General features: G+C 45.0%; 1 protein-coding gene across 2 annotated transcripts in view; it reads right to left on the bottom strand.

The window, feature by feature from the left end:
- Positions 1-13,464, bottom strand: part of THSD4 (thrombospondin type 1 domain containing 4) — a 551,960-nt gene that overhangs the window by 415,969 nt on the left and 122,527 nt on the right. The gene's annotated exons all lie outside the window — the stretch shown is intronic.

Genomic DNA, 13,464 nt, shown 5'->3' with positions numbered 1-13,464 from the left:
AAGAAGGGGAAGCTGTCTGGAACCAGAACCTATTATTCAACACAAAATTTAAAATATCTAAACAATAGTATATTCCTATTTCCATCAATGGTATCGTCTCCTGATAACTGCTAGACACCAGTAGTTTAAGTGAAATGCCCAAAACTTCCTCATTTGGGGAAATGTACAATAGTTTAGATACAGAACAGAAACTGAATAAAAAGGGGCGCCTGGGTGGCTCAGTCGTTAAGCGTCTGCCTTCGGCTCAGGGCGTGATCCCAGGGTTCTGGGATCGAGCCCCACATCAGGCTCCTCTGCTGGGAGCCTGTTTCTTCCTCTCCCACTCCCCCTGCTGTGTTCCCTCTCTCGCTGGCTGTCTCTCTCTGTCGAATAAATAAATAAAATCTTTAAAAAAAAAAAAAGAAATTGAATAAAAAACATTCATTTGAAAATAAAAAACTGCTCAGCTTGAGTTAACTGATCTCATCTCTGGGACTGGAAAAATAAGAGTAATACTATAATAGCTAACATTATTTGAGTACCTACTGGGTGCAAGATGCATGGATTATGTCACTTAATCTTTCCAAAGACCTTTGAGGGGATACTACTATTATCCCCATTTTCTTGATGGAGAATCTGAGGCCTTTGGTCCCAGAGCAGGTAACCATCAGAGTCAGGGTTTTAAAGGCTATTCTACATTTTAAGCCAAAAGACAGTGAATATGGTAATGACCAAGCACAACAAAGAAGAACCTTTGTTATTAAACAGCTTTGAAAATTAGAATCACCAATACGAAATTTCTTGTGGTAAAAAACAAATTGGTAATTACTGAATAAATACCTTTCATCAATGCAAATTAATTTTTCAAGTGGAGAAATGAGTATCTTAAAATTTCCTAATGCTATGAAAACGAGATTCCACTTAACATAATACATTTATCCAGAAATAGTTGTGTACATTGAATTTCTGTAAATCAAACAACATTTACTGAAAGGCTTCTCTAAGGTAAACAAGCAATAAATAGTTAATAAAATGAAAAATCATCTTGCAATCTGAATAGTCACTCAATTTATCTGTTTTGTGAATTTGGATTTACAGCACACTCTTGACATTCCTGAGGCACACATCCGGAACCTTCTTGAATTCCCAGATTCACAAATACAAAAATGTTTATAGAGGCTCCTAGCTTCTTGCGAATCACATTTCCATGGAGAGTCATATAAATTTCCTGTTCCGAGCCTTACGCTACACACTACAAATGAATCACACTTTCACATTTCACTTGAGGTATATCTCTCACTTGGCTGCCATTTTTCACAGAAAAGAAAAATTCTAATTAATTAATGAGTATTATTGCCAACGCACAAGTAAGTAGGGAACAGCAAAGCTAAATGCCCTTCTCTGTACGTGTATCTTGCAAGATAACTTTTCAGAGCCATATCTCAGTCAAAATTTGTGCCATGGGCCCTCAGGGGAACTCACAGAGAGTCACAAACCTGCAAGTTAAACCCACGAACACCTAGGATCTAAACACATTTATGAAGTTTGCATGGGCGGGGGAGAGGGGCATATCTACAAAATCCATAGAAATCCCACTGTTCTTGCTAACCCAAGAGTTTCAAAACTCTGCTGAGCATTTTGGTGATGAGTCCAGAAAATGGGATTATAAAAACCTTGGCCACATGAACGACAGGAATTTGCCCACTCATTCAAAATACCTACACTTTGTGTGGTTGGGGTTGGTGAAAATCACAGCTGGATGCTTTCTCTGCCTTCAGAATGGAACCGGGTCACAGTTGGTACACTGGACACAGAGCCTGACAGCTGGACCTTCTCAAAGCACTGTCCTGAGACTCTCAGCCTCTGACTGAAAAAGCTTGAACAAGTTGAAACCCCCACCCAAAACACCACTAACCACGAAAAACAGGCAGGACAAAGGGAAAGCATGAGTGAATGAGACAGAAAGAGAAATGAAAGAAAGAAGAGGATAAAAAAAAATTGGCTGCCGTGCAGGAGAAAAAAAAAAAAAAAGAACAAGAAAGACATTATCATTTCAAAATATACAGCTTATACGTTTCAGAACATATTTGAAAATACTACTGCCAGATTTTCAAATTATTTATTTATTTATACCCCTTCTTGTTCCAGCATTTTGCTGCCAGATTAATTTTCCTGAAGCTCAACTCTGATCAAGTTACTCCCCTACTTAAAAAACCCCAATAGCTCCTCGCTGCCTGTAAAATGAACTCCAATTTCCTTAGCCTCCTGTTTCAGGCCCTCCATAATCTGGCCCCAAACTTCTAGCCCAACCTTACTCAGCTCTTCTTCCCTTTATACATCCTTCGCTCCAGCCAAAATACAGTCCCTGATGTTCCCCCGCACACATTCTGGGTTTTCTGTCCTTGCACCTTTGCTCCCGCTAGTCCCTCTGTCTGGAATGCCTTTCCTGACATCTGCATATGCCCCATCCTCCTCACCATTCCAGACTTCACCTGGAGGATGCCAGGCACAAAGCAGGCACTTGGTTATCAGTAGTGGACTTTGCAACATTTATACATGTGCTTTATACCCATCAAGTCACTGGATCCTCACAAGAGGAGGAAGTAACTTCTGACTGTGGTCCAAGGAGGCTGGAGCTGGTGCCTCTAGGGCTGTGTCCTTTGCCCACTCTCTTCCTGCTTCCCCAAGGCTCTCTCTCTCACACAGAACAAAAGGTGGCTGCATAAATTAATGCCAACGTGATGCAGAAAAAATGTTTTTTAAAGGAGAAAAGGTGCACTGTCCTGTTCTGCATGAACTCGTCCGGTTCTGAAGCACAGTTCCATTGGGTAGCCCCTCGGCAGGGCCCAGGAGGCAGGACACCACACTAGCTGATTCCAAAGGCAGAAGCCCCACGGGTCCAGGGGGCTGGGGTGGGAGCTGATAACCCAGACGTCCCACGGCACTCCCCGCCTGGAGACGTCATGAGCACAGCCTCAGGAGAAGAATGGATAACCATCGTAAATGTCAATGGCTTGAGTCCTCCTCTGAATCTGAAGAACATGCTGAAGGGCTTTTGAAAGGTAGCATTTCTCACTGAGGGTTTGCAAGCAGGTTGCTCCTGATCTCTGTACAACCTCTAGAGCCAGCTTAAACAAACACGGCAAGCGGGTGTAGGACAAGGCATCACGCCTGATGGATGGGGCGCTATTAAGTACGCCAAGGCGCCCACAGCTACACGCTCACCAGACAAGGGCCAAAGCTCTTACGTGATGAGTATTTGCGTAACCTTAAGGACAAGTGGAAAGGGGGCTGTATGCATCTGATCTGCTTCCCTTTCTAAACAGTTGGCATCGAGAAGTAACCTGTATGGACTGGAAGGCAAGAGCCCTCCTCTCCGTTTTCTCCCCTTCCCTGTAACAGGCAGGCCTCATGATCGCAGCAGACATCTCATCCAAGTTCCTGTAAGTTTCCCCCCACACCGAAAGCCCCACTGTCCTGTTTACATCTGACCTATTTTTAACGGGCAGCTCAATTTAAAAATAAAACAAAACAAAAACAAAAAACATCATTTGTTAGAGCATGCCTTTAGATGAAAACTGTTTCAGGGATTAACCCAAACTTCACATCACTCCCCTGGACAAAACTTGACTCAGTCCCATAAATTAGGGCTCCCTCCATAAAATTTTGAAACAAAAGTTAATTTAGTAACCACGTGAAATCTATGGTCGCCCTGCCAGTCTCTTGCTCTGTCTGTTGCTGACTTCCAGCCTCACGAAAGGGCACGGCTTGTCTGCCTCGCGCCTCTGACCCCGGCTAGAGCTGGCTCTCCCCACCCCTAACCTGATGCTGCTTAGTCTCCTCCCCCCCAGCCAAGGACCACTCACCCTTCTCCTCGCCTCCCAGTGAAATGCTGTCTGTAGCAAGGTTTAAGAGAAAATAAAGTAACTGAACATAACATAGAACTTTGTTTTCCTAAGCCTTTCTTATTAATTACTAAGGAGCAATCTTGAGTTGGAAATTCTGTTGACCAAATCCAAAGCTGCTGTTCAGTTATTAATCACCTCCATTTACAAAACTGTTCCCTGCTTTTTGCCGCCTTTAGTTCCAAACTAGAATTCATATGGGGCCCTTGTTTTACTTCTGGGCCAATTAAACATATCCAAACACAAGTCTGGCAACAGGGCTGACATGGTTTCTTCACAGCAGTTGTTGGGTGGTGTGGTGGTGTGTATGTATCTGGACACCTCAATGCAGAGAATGAAAAAAAATCCAGATTAAAAAAACTAGGCACGGCCCATGGAAGGGTGAGCTGAACAGGGGGAAGCTGGTATCGTGAAGTAGTGATGACCCCTTCGGCTTTGCCCTGGGGGAGCTACTGAACCTCCACCGTCTTAGTCCCAGTACCACAGGCCCAGAAAGGTGTGGGCTGCCCAGAGATCACTGGACGCCATCAGGGGCAAGAATGGAGAAGAGACAACCCCGAACAGAAAAGAGAGGGTCAAGTAAAAATCCAGACATTTCTCCTACATGAACAGAAATGGTTGTGAATGAACAAAAGCCTTATATTTCAGGGTAATAATATATACCACAATTAGTAATCTTAAAGAAAAACATATCCCAGGATATACTCAGTGGCAGAGTATTGTGATTGAAAGGATCTCAAATAGTGAGCTGTTATTGCAGCCTGGGTTTGCAGTGAAGAGGTGTGACAATAACGCATGTGAACTCTGGATCTGATGACAAGTGCTCTCCACAGTTCAGGCTGAAGATAGCTGGGTTTGGAAGCAGGATAATCCGGACACAAATAATTGCCTCTATTGCAATTTTGTTTTGCTGGAGGAGACACAGTCTCAGATACAGACAGGAAGTTCAATTCCAAAAACAGAATGAAAACTATTTAATACATAGATAGCAGGAAATCCAGTTTTTAGAAATTATTCCTGATTTAATTTCTCCACCTCTAGATACTTTGAACCCCTGAAGGAACCCCTAATTTAAAGTATCATTTAAAAATGATATTTAAAATGATATTTTAAAATGATACTTTATTTTAAAATGATACCCCTATTTTAAAATATCATTCCAGGGGCGCCTGGGTGGCTCAGTTAGTTAAGTGTCTGCCTTCGACTCAGGTCATGATCCCACGGTCCTGGGATCAAGCCCCACATTATCATCATCATCATCATCATCATCATCATCATCATCATCATCAGGTTCCCTGCTCAGCAGGGAGTCTGCTTCTCCCTCTCCCTCTGTCCCTCCCTGCCCTGTGCATGCTCTCGCTCCCTCTTTCTTGAATGAATAAAATCTTTAAAAAATAATAAAAAAAAAAGGATCATTCTGGAAATCAGGCCTGCCCCCAACTACTGCAGCTATCCTAAAGTCTTCTCTTGGAAAATTATAAGCAGTTACCTATTGTTTGGTTTTTAGTTACTTGTTAAATGTGAACATATTTTAGAGATAACATACAACGATATGCGTCCAACACATTTATTTGCATCGTTTCCCTGATTAGAGAAGATTTATACAGGCATTTGTACGAACACCTATGCAATGCTTGGTACACTTTATGAAGGCTTCAAGAACCTCATCTCTTTTCAATAAAGAACAGGGACTCATCCCAAACTTTCAAGCAACTAAAAGGGTTAATTGGCACCTATGTAGCCACAGTTTGAAAGACTGGAAAATGGTGCAGACAGCAACAAGGCAGCATATGCGCGGCCATCTCCCTTCCGTACCTGTGCAAGACATTGCTAGCCCATGCAATGACACCCTCGTTCCTGAATCCAGCACAGCACAGCTACACTCAGCCAGGGCCAGGGCTGGCACAGGCTAGGAGACCTGCTTGGTAGGACTCACATGCTATATTCTAAAGAGCACAGCCACACTGATAAACAAACATACGCCCCAACGCCTACGGGATCAATGGGAGGAAACAAGTATTCAACGGGCTGGTCAAGCAAGGTCCCGGGGGACAAGGTGGCTGCTTTCAAATATCTGAAGGGGGAAACTGGGCCTTTCATTCAATGTGGTTCCAGAGGGTAGCCAGGCAATAAGCATCATTCCCGGGTAAACAATGGTGGCATCACAAGAGTATGCTGAGGCAGCGCAGGCAGTATGAGGAGGTAGATAAAGCAGACTGGGGAAAAAGAGGCAGAGCTGATGCACGCTCTCTCCCTTCCTCCCGCCCAACCGCAGATTTTTCCTTTAATCCTCTGTAAACAAGGCCCACTGATCCATGGAATGTTCTCACTGAGATGTCTAAGAAATAGAGATGGACAGGTAGGTACGGCTGCAGTTTAATAGCTGTGGGGGAGGGGCTATGCAGATAGGGGAGAATTTCTTCAGTAAATATGAAAAGGGCAGGCTGAATTTGCAACTTCAGTATAAACTGCATATTCACTGATTACTTCCTAGCCCTAAACCCTCTAAGTCTACAAACCTCTCGATGTCTTCCCAGAGCTAATTTCTCAATGTCCGCGCAAGGTGCAACAAAACGTCCCGACTGCTCCTTCAGGACACGCCCCTACCGATTTATAATACAAGCCCCCTCTGCTCAGGGGGGCAACAGAGGACGAAGACACAGTCCCAGGATTTCCTGGAGAAGTCTTGGTAGTCTTGCTGTAAAAACACATTTGTTTGTTTCTAGAGGAAGAGATCTGTCCCAGCTTGGTTACACAGAGCGGAGCCCCTGCGGCAAAGCACGGCTCCCAGCCCAGCGGGCTGTGTTATGTAAGTCCTTTTTTCATCTGATACTTCTATATGATTCTGCGCCCTGGGGCAGACCATCCATCCCTGAGACTCAGTTCCTGCATCTGTGGAATAGGCACACAGCAGTGACCTCTGACCCCACCCCACCCCACCCCCAGCCATACTATAGGACGGAGACCGTCTTCGTGGAAAACAGCTTCTGGGAAGAGAGAGATAATAGGACTGAGTCTCATGATTTAATATTTTGCAATGGGTTTAAGCTCCACACTAGGTTTCAAATCCTTAAAGTTATTCCATGTTCAGATGAATCTGCTCGCTAGATGTTGAAATATACCCTGAGGCTCTTCTTTACTAATTACTCAGAATGACACTGGCTCAAGAGCCAGGAAAGAAAACTGCTTTTACAGGAACCATTTGCACTTTCTGGAAGACCCTACAGCAGGGACGATTTTCTCCCTCAAACAATCTTTCCTTTTAGAAATCTTAAATTTCCCATGGAAAAGATGAACAGGGAGGTGTGATTCTTATTTGCGCCATTCCTACATTCTCCTTACTCTTCAGAGAGAGAGAGAGGGAAAAACAGCATGGTTGTGAGAAGCAGCCATGTTCCGCACGCACATAATCCTACTGGGGAGCAGGAAGGCTAGCCCAGTGACCCAGATTGTGGAGATCGGGGGTGGTAGGAAGAGTCACTACTAGCCCTTCACTTCTCCCTGAGATCACCCCCGACACAGGACGCAGTGGGGTGGAAAGGGCACCACAGAACCCCAGCCTCTCTCCCATGCCCCTGTGTAAATGTTCCCTGATCAACTTGAATCATGTTAGCAGAATGTCTAGGAGCAAGGGGGATCCACACAGTTACAGGTCATGCATACATAAGGGGGCCTATCTGTAGAAATCTTTGGAAATGTAAACATCACAAGAATGAAAGAGTGATACCCGTATGTTATATTCCAATTCCAATAATTCCTCAAAGGTATTAAGAAGCCCCGTGAGCCTATGGATGAAATGAGGGTTGACAAGTCAGGTGGGTACCTTGACTTGTCATGAGTTTCTGTTAGGGACCTTGGTTGGGGCCATTCAGGATCCGCCCTTCATTCTTTTAGTTCAGCATCTGGATTTTCTTCTGGGGAATTAATTCCCCCCCCCCACTGTGTACAGTCTTGGTGGGAATGCCAATCAGGGGACCCACCCCTCACCCCTCAGGCCAAGAGGGAGGCATGTGATTTACACCAAACCAACAAAGCTTAGTTGTTTCCAGGGCTTTGAATCTTGGATGGAGAAACCTGTTGGAACTTAGCCATTGCAGCAGTAGCACACAAGGAAGACCATCAGTTCTATCCACCTGGACCCCCAGAAGCTTCCTCGATTTCGGTCCTTCACCAAGCCTGGTTCTGCACACTTCCTGTTGATTCTCTGACCTCCTGGATATTCTTCCAAAAAAAATCCTTTTGTTTTGACTTAGCCAAAATGCGTATCTGTTGCTTGCAAAAAAAGAATATTAACTAATACAGATGTCTAGCTTCTGGACCTATCTGAGGATTTCCAGGCCCAACAAAGCCCTATGTAATTCTAGATGATTCTAAAAATGATACTATGCATCTGAGTCTATTCTTCCTAAAACTCTTGTTCTTCCATGGTCAGGAAGAAAGAGTAAGAAAAATAAAAAGAGAGAAAGGAGAAAGAAAGGAACATCGCCATATTCTAGAAAGTTCCATCATGTCCCTTTCCAGCTGACTGCCCCCCACTCTCATAGGCAAACACTGTTCTGATTTCCATCACCCCAGCCTAATTTTTCCTGTTCTTAGAACATCATGTAAATGTAATCAGACAGAATGTACTCTTGCGTCTGGCTTATTTTGGTCAACTTAATGTTTCTGAGATTCATCCAGGTTTTTATACATATCAGTAGGGTGTTCTTTTTATTCCTGCTGAGTAATACTCCATTGTATGAATGTACTTTAGTTTGTTTACTCAGTGTCCTGTTGATGGATATTTGGGTTGTTTCCAGCTTTGGGGCTATTAGGAAAACACTGCTATGAACATTCTTAAACAAATCTTTTTTATGGACATATGACTGCTTTCATTTCTCTTGAATAAATGAATTTTTATTAAATGCTGAAGAAGCTTTCTTATTATAATACCTTGCAGAGAAACAATAATATACTTTCTGCAGGGGAAAAAGAAAATGCCTACTTTTCTTTTAGGACAGGGTAGGTTCATAGATACCATTCTATTAACCCCCGACTCCCTCTCCAAGAGCTTCATTCTTTCCATCTGCACACACCCTTGTTTCTCAACCGTTCCAAACAAACCTTTCTCTCTCCCTTTAAACTAGCAAACACTCTAAATATGCCTTTTTCATGGCAATTTTTTTAAAATTCCCAGTCGTATTCCCAACAGCCTACCATGGTTTTATTTTTCACTTCTCATTCTCTCTTTGACCTCTTGCAGTGTTCAGCTGTGTTGACTGGTGCTCACTCGCTCTTTCTCTCTCTCCCTATCTTGCTTTATAAGAAAAGCTGAACTTTAATTACTCAGTTAATTTTTACTGTGAAAACAGGTAGCCAAAGACTGGTCTTAAATGCTCACAACTGTACAACTCCTCCTCTTGGCTTCCATACTCATTGACAGGAGAGATTCCACAGCCAGACTCTGGGGTTTGAACCTGGCTCTATCCCCTGCTAGCTGGGCGACCCTGGGCAAGTTATTTAACCCTTCTGTGCCTTTGTTTCTTCTGTAAAATGAGGCTGATAATAGGACCCAGCTCACAGGGTTATTGTGGGCATTAAATGAGCTAGCACCTGCAACTGTGCCTGGTATATAGTAAATGCTCAATAAAGACAAGCAGTCTCTACTATCTTATTTGATCCTCACTGTGGTGTATGTAATAAGAGAACTTTATAAAGCATGGTTGACTTCATTAATACAAGAAATGACACCATGGCGTTATGATGCCTTCCCCTTGCAGCCCTCTTTAATGGTTGAGCCTCTTTCCCTTGCTTCTTTAATACGGACACACTGCAAAGCTGCCTCCTTGACGTCACTGTCCTTATGATTCTATGCTCTCTTGAAGGTTTCATCCATTCTGGTGGCTTTAATTATCACACCAAGGCCAATGACTTCAAATACAGGTCGACGATCCTTAAATTTCAGTGTCTCATCCCCAACTTTCTGCTCGACATCTTGCTACCATTCAAACTCAACATGTATAAAACTGAAATCATTGTTTTGTTTTCACAAAGAGGCTACCCTCAGGATTTCTCTTTGTCCTCAATGATATACTCATACACCAAATACATATGGCCTAGTCTTGCCAGTTACTCCTAGACCTGTATGAGAGAGCCTGAGAACGGATCTTGTTAGGGTATCACTGGAATACTCTTCTTGTTTCCCTACGGCCTGTCCTGTCCACCTGGAAAGGTTCATAATGACTACAGACTCTGCAGGAGGGGTGGGCTGCGGGGGTGAACATGCAGGTACCTGGGAAGGAAGCAGCTTCATTAAAACACAAGCATCCTCATCCCGGGTCCAGCAGGACTTGGTCCCAAGCCTTTGCACCTCACGTCCCACAGTTCTGATTACACTGTGAGTGTTTTTATCTGGCAGCCCTTGCCCCATGCCCGAACGTGGTGTCCGTGCCAGGGCAGCCTGCAGGACCGGCGGGGGATGCAGCAGCACCCCTGGGCACCTGGGCGTCAATGTTCCATTCTGCACCTCCGAGCTCTACTCAAGGGGAAGAACTTGAGCTCAATGGCTCAGGGCCCTGTGCCTATGAGAGGCTGTGTGGCACCTTTAATATTCCCTGGAGCAAAACCAACGAGTCTTGCAAGCAGCCTGATCGAAGTCCCCTGGACGTCTGAGGAAAGCATTCGGGGGATTGCGTCGCAGCTTCCTGCCTGCGCTAGTCGTGAGGGCGGGTCACAGATACTCCATTTCTCTTCCTCTGAGCATAGGGTGGGATGGCACCTCCCTGCTGCCCTTGAAGTTCAGTGTGACAGGCAACTTGCTCTGGCCAATGAGATGTGAGCAGAAACAACAGGGATGGCTTCTGGCAGAAGCTTCAAGAATCCGTGCATGATTCACTTGTTCCCTGACCCCACCTCTGTGGGAGCATAGGGCGACAGGCAGCCTCTGCCAGCCTGGGGCCCCGAATGAGCAGAACACATACTCCATTACATGTGTAGCATGAGCAAGAGACCAACGGGGCTTCGTGAAGTCCTTGGGACTGGGGGGTTCTCTGTTACTGCACACCGTCTAGGCAATCCTGACAGATACCGCGGCCCCGACCCCATGACCGGTTGGCAACCTCCAACTCTAACTCCTCCTCACCTCTGGCTTCGAGATTTCCCCTCTGCTGAGTTCAGCCCTCAGGGCCACAAAGTGGACTTAAGCTACCCACACACAAAGCTGTCTCCTGATTCATGGATGAAGACTGATACCTGCTGCTGGGTAGCCCAGAGCGACCCGGCAAAACTTCGGCCTCTAATGCTGCCCAACCCCAGCGCCCTAATCATGAAAGCAGTACCACGTTCCCCGCTGTCAGCATCCAAACAAGAGTCTTCCTATTACTGCGGCTCATGCTGGCTAGGCTGGCGGCAGAATTTATTGTCCCAGATGGTTTTGAGAGTGAAAGGGGACTGGGCAACAGGTATAAAACTCTGCTGTCCCAGGCACCCTAACTCTAACACCATCATCTCTACAGTCTGAGGTCTAGGAGTTTGAGAAAAATTCCTAGAGGCATTATCTCGGGAGAGATCGCCATATCCAGGAAATGTGACTAAAGGCTGAAGCCGAGGCATGTGGTAAAATTAATGTGTTTATCAGAGTGCACTCTTTTACTATTCTATGTGGCATTGCACTGAGTGAGCGCAGCTGTTTCTCTAAGCAGGCACATGCGAATAGCGGTAGACACGCAAACAAAACCAAGAGCCCAATGCAAAATCCAGCCGGGAAGTCTGAGCACCGTGCAGAAGCATTAAGAGCGCCTTCCTCCCGCAGGTCAGCCTGGGAGTCATTTACAAGGAAGGAGGACAAAATCAAGAAAACAATCTTAGTAGCAGAAAGAATGATGGAAACAAAGTCAAAGTAAATGCAGTATCAGGAACCATGGGCTCCTCCTCTCCTGGGCACCCGAGACATATTAATGTCGGTAAATATTTTCAAAGAATGCTGAATCTTCTAGACAGAGTAACACATCGCAGACGGTAAATGATTTCTCTAATCTGCTGTTTTGCATTTTCCTTTACTTTGTAAAACACCACGATTCTAATTGGTTCATTCAAAATCTTATGGCTTATGATCAAGAAGTATGTAATGATTTTTGAAAAAGCTGTTTTTCTGTGTCCCAATCCCCACTTTCCACTGGGTTTCTGTCACTCACAACCAAGACTTCTAATTAATATATCTACCAAGGAATAGTGCTATATAATGTGAATTCAAATAGTTCCCCATAATCTGGGTGGGGAAGAGAGGGTGGGGTATATGTAAAAAAGATTGGCCATGAGCTGATAACTGTTGAAATTGAGTGATAAGTAAAGGAGCTTATTATTATCAACTATCAACCTATTCTCTCTCTGTCTACATATGTTAAAGCAAGTGTTAAAAAAAAATCTCACAGGCCTCATACTTCAAGTCCAGCACAAATCAGGGCAAACCAAGGAACAAAAGAAGCAGAATCTATCATAAACCAGACAATATCAGACATGTAAAGAGCATAGCTATAATACATGAAAACTTCAGCGCAAGAATTCTTTGCAATACGCAGGGCTTTGGATATGAGACCTGGCTCTATGAAGGCCTGACAGGAGCAGGGGGCCTTGGACAGCCATGGCTGGCAGATGACCAGCCCGAACTATGCAGACAAGGTCCGGCCCTGTACTTCAGCTCCAGGCAAAACAATGGAGTAGACATCGCCCTGCTGGAAGAATTTGCCCTTCCTCCCAGGTAATCCCAATAAAGCAGCTATTATCAAAGACTGGCAATAAAGTACGGGTGTGGCTCAGACAAAGGCCTGGGTTACCTCTTCTCTAAATGTTCACTGACAACTACCACTGTTCTGACGCAACAATATCTCTCACAGTTTATAAACACAGCCACGATTCTGTCTCTTCATTTAGGCTAGAGCCACCACCACTTCTGGGGTCCTGCCTTCCCCTGGGATTAGAGGTTCTCAACCCCGGCTGCCCATCAGAATCACTTGGGATCTTTAGAAAAACGCTGGTGTCCAGGCTGCACCTTAGACCGATGAAATCACAGTCTCTGGGAGCAGAGCGCAGGCGTCAGTATTTCCGGAAGGCTCCTCGATGATTCTAGTGATCAGCTCGGGCTGAGAAGCACAGCCTCAGGTAGACAGGACCCATCAGATGCTCATTCACCGTAGATCCGTGCCTCACTTCTCTGGGCCTCCCCCGCTGCTGCTCGGACCACCCCCACTTTCTGATCTACTCGTGTGGGCAGACCTCAATCACTCCAGAACCTAGTTCTTTCCTCCTTCTAGTAGTTTCCTAGGGCTGCATGACAAAATACCACAAACTTGGTGGCTTAAAACAACAGAAGTATACTTCCAGGACTTTAGGTCTAGGGGCTGGAAGTGCAAAAGCAAGGTGTTGGCAGGCCACTCTACGCCAGGATCCTTTCTTGCCTCTACTAACTTCTGGTGGTTGCTGGCCCTCCTTGGTTCGTGGACATATCACCCCAATCTCTCCCTTCATTGTCACTTGGCTCTCTCCCTGGAAGTCTGTGTCCTTTCTTGTTTTCTTATAAGATCATCGGTTACTTGATTAAGAGCAC

This window comes from Ursus arctos, unplaced genomic scaffold (genome assembly GCF_023065955.2).
Source record: "Ursus arctos isolate Adak ecotype North America unplaced genomic scaffold, UrsArc2.0 scaffold_28, whole genome shotgun sequence".
Classification (NCBI taxonomy): domain Eukaryota; kingdom Metazoa; phylum Chordata; class Mammalia; order Carnivora; family Ursidae; genus Ursus; species Ursus arctos.
This window is presented reverse-complemented; position numbering and strand designations above follow the sequence as displayed.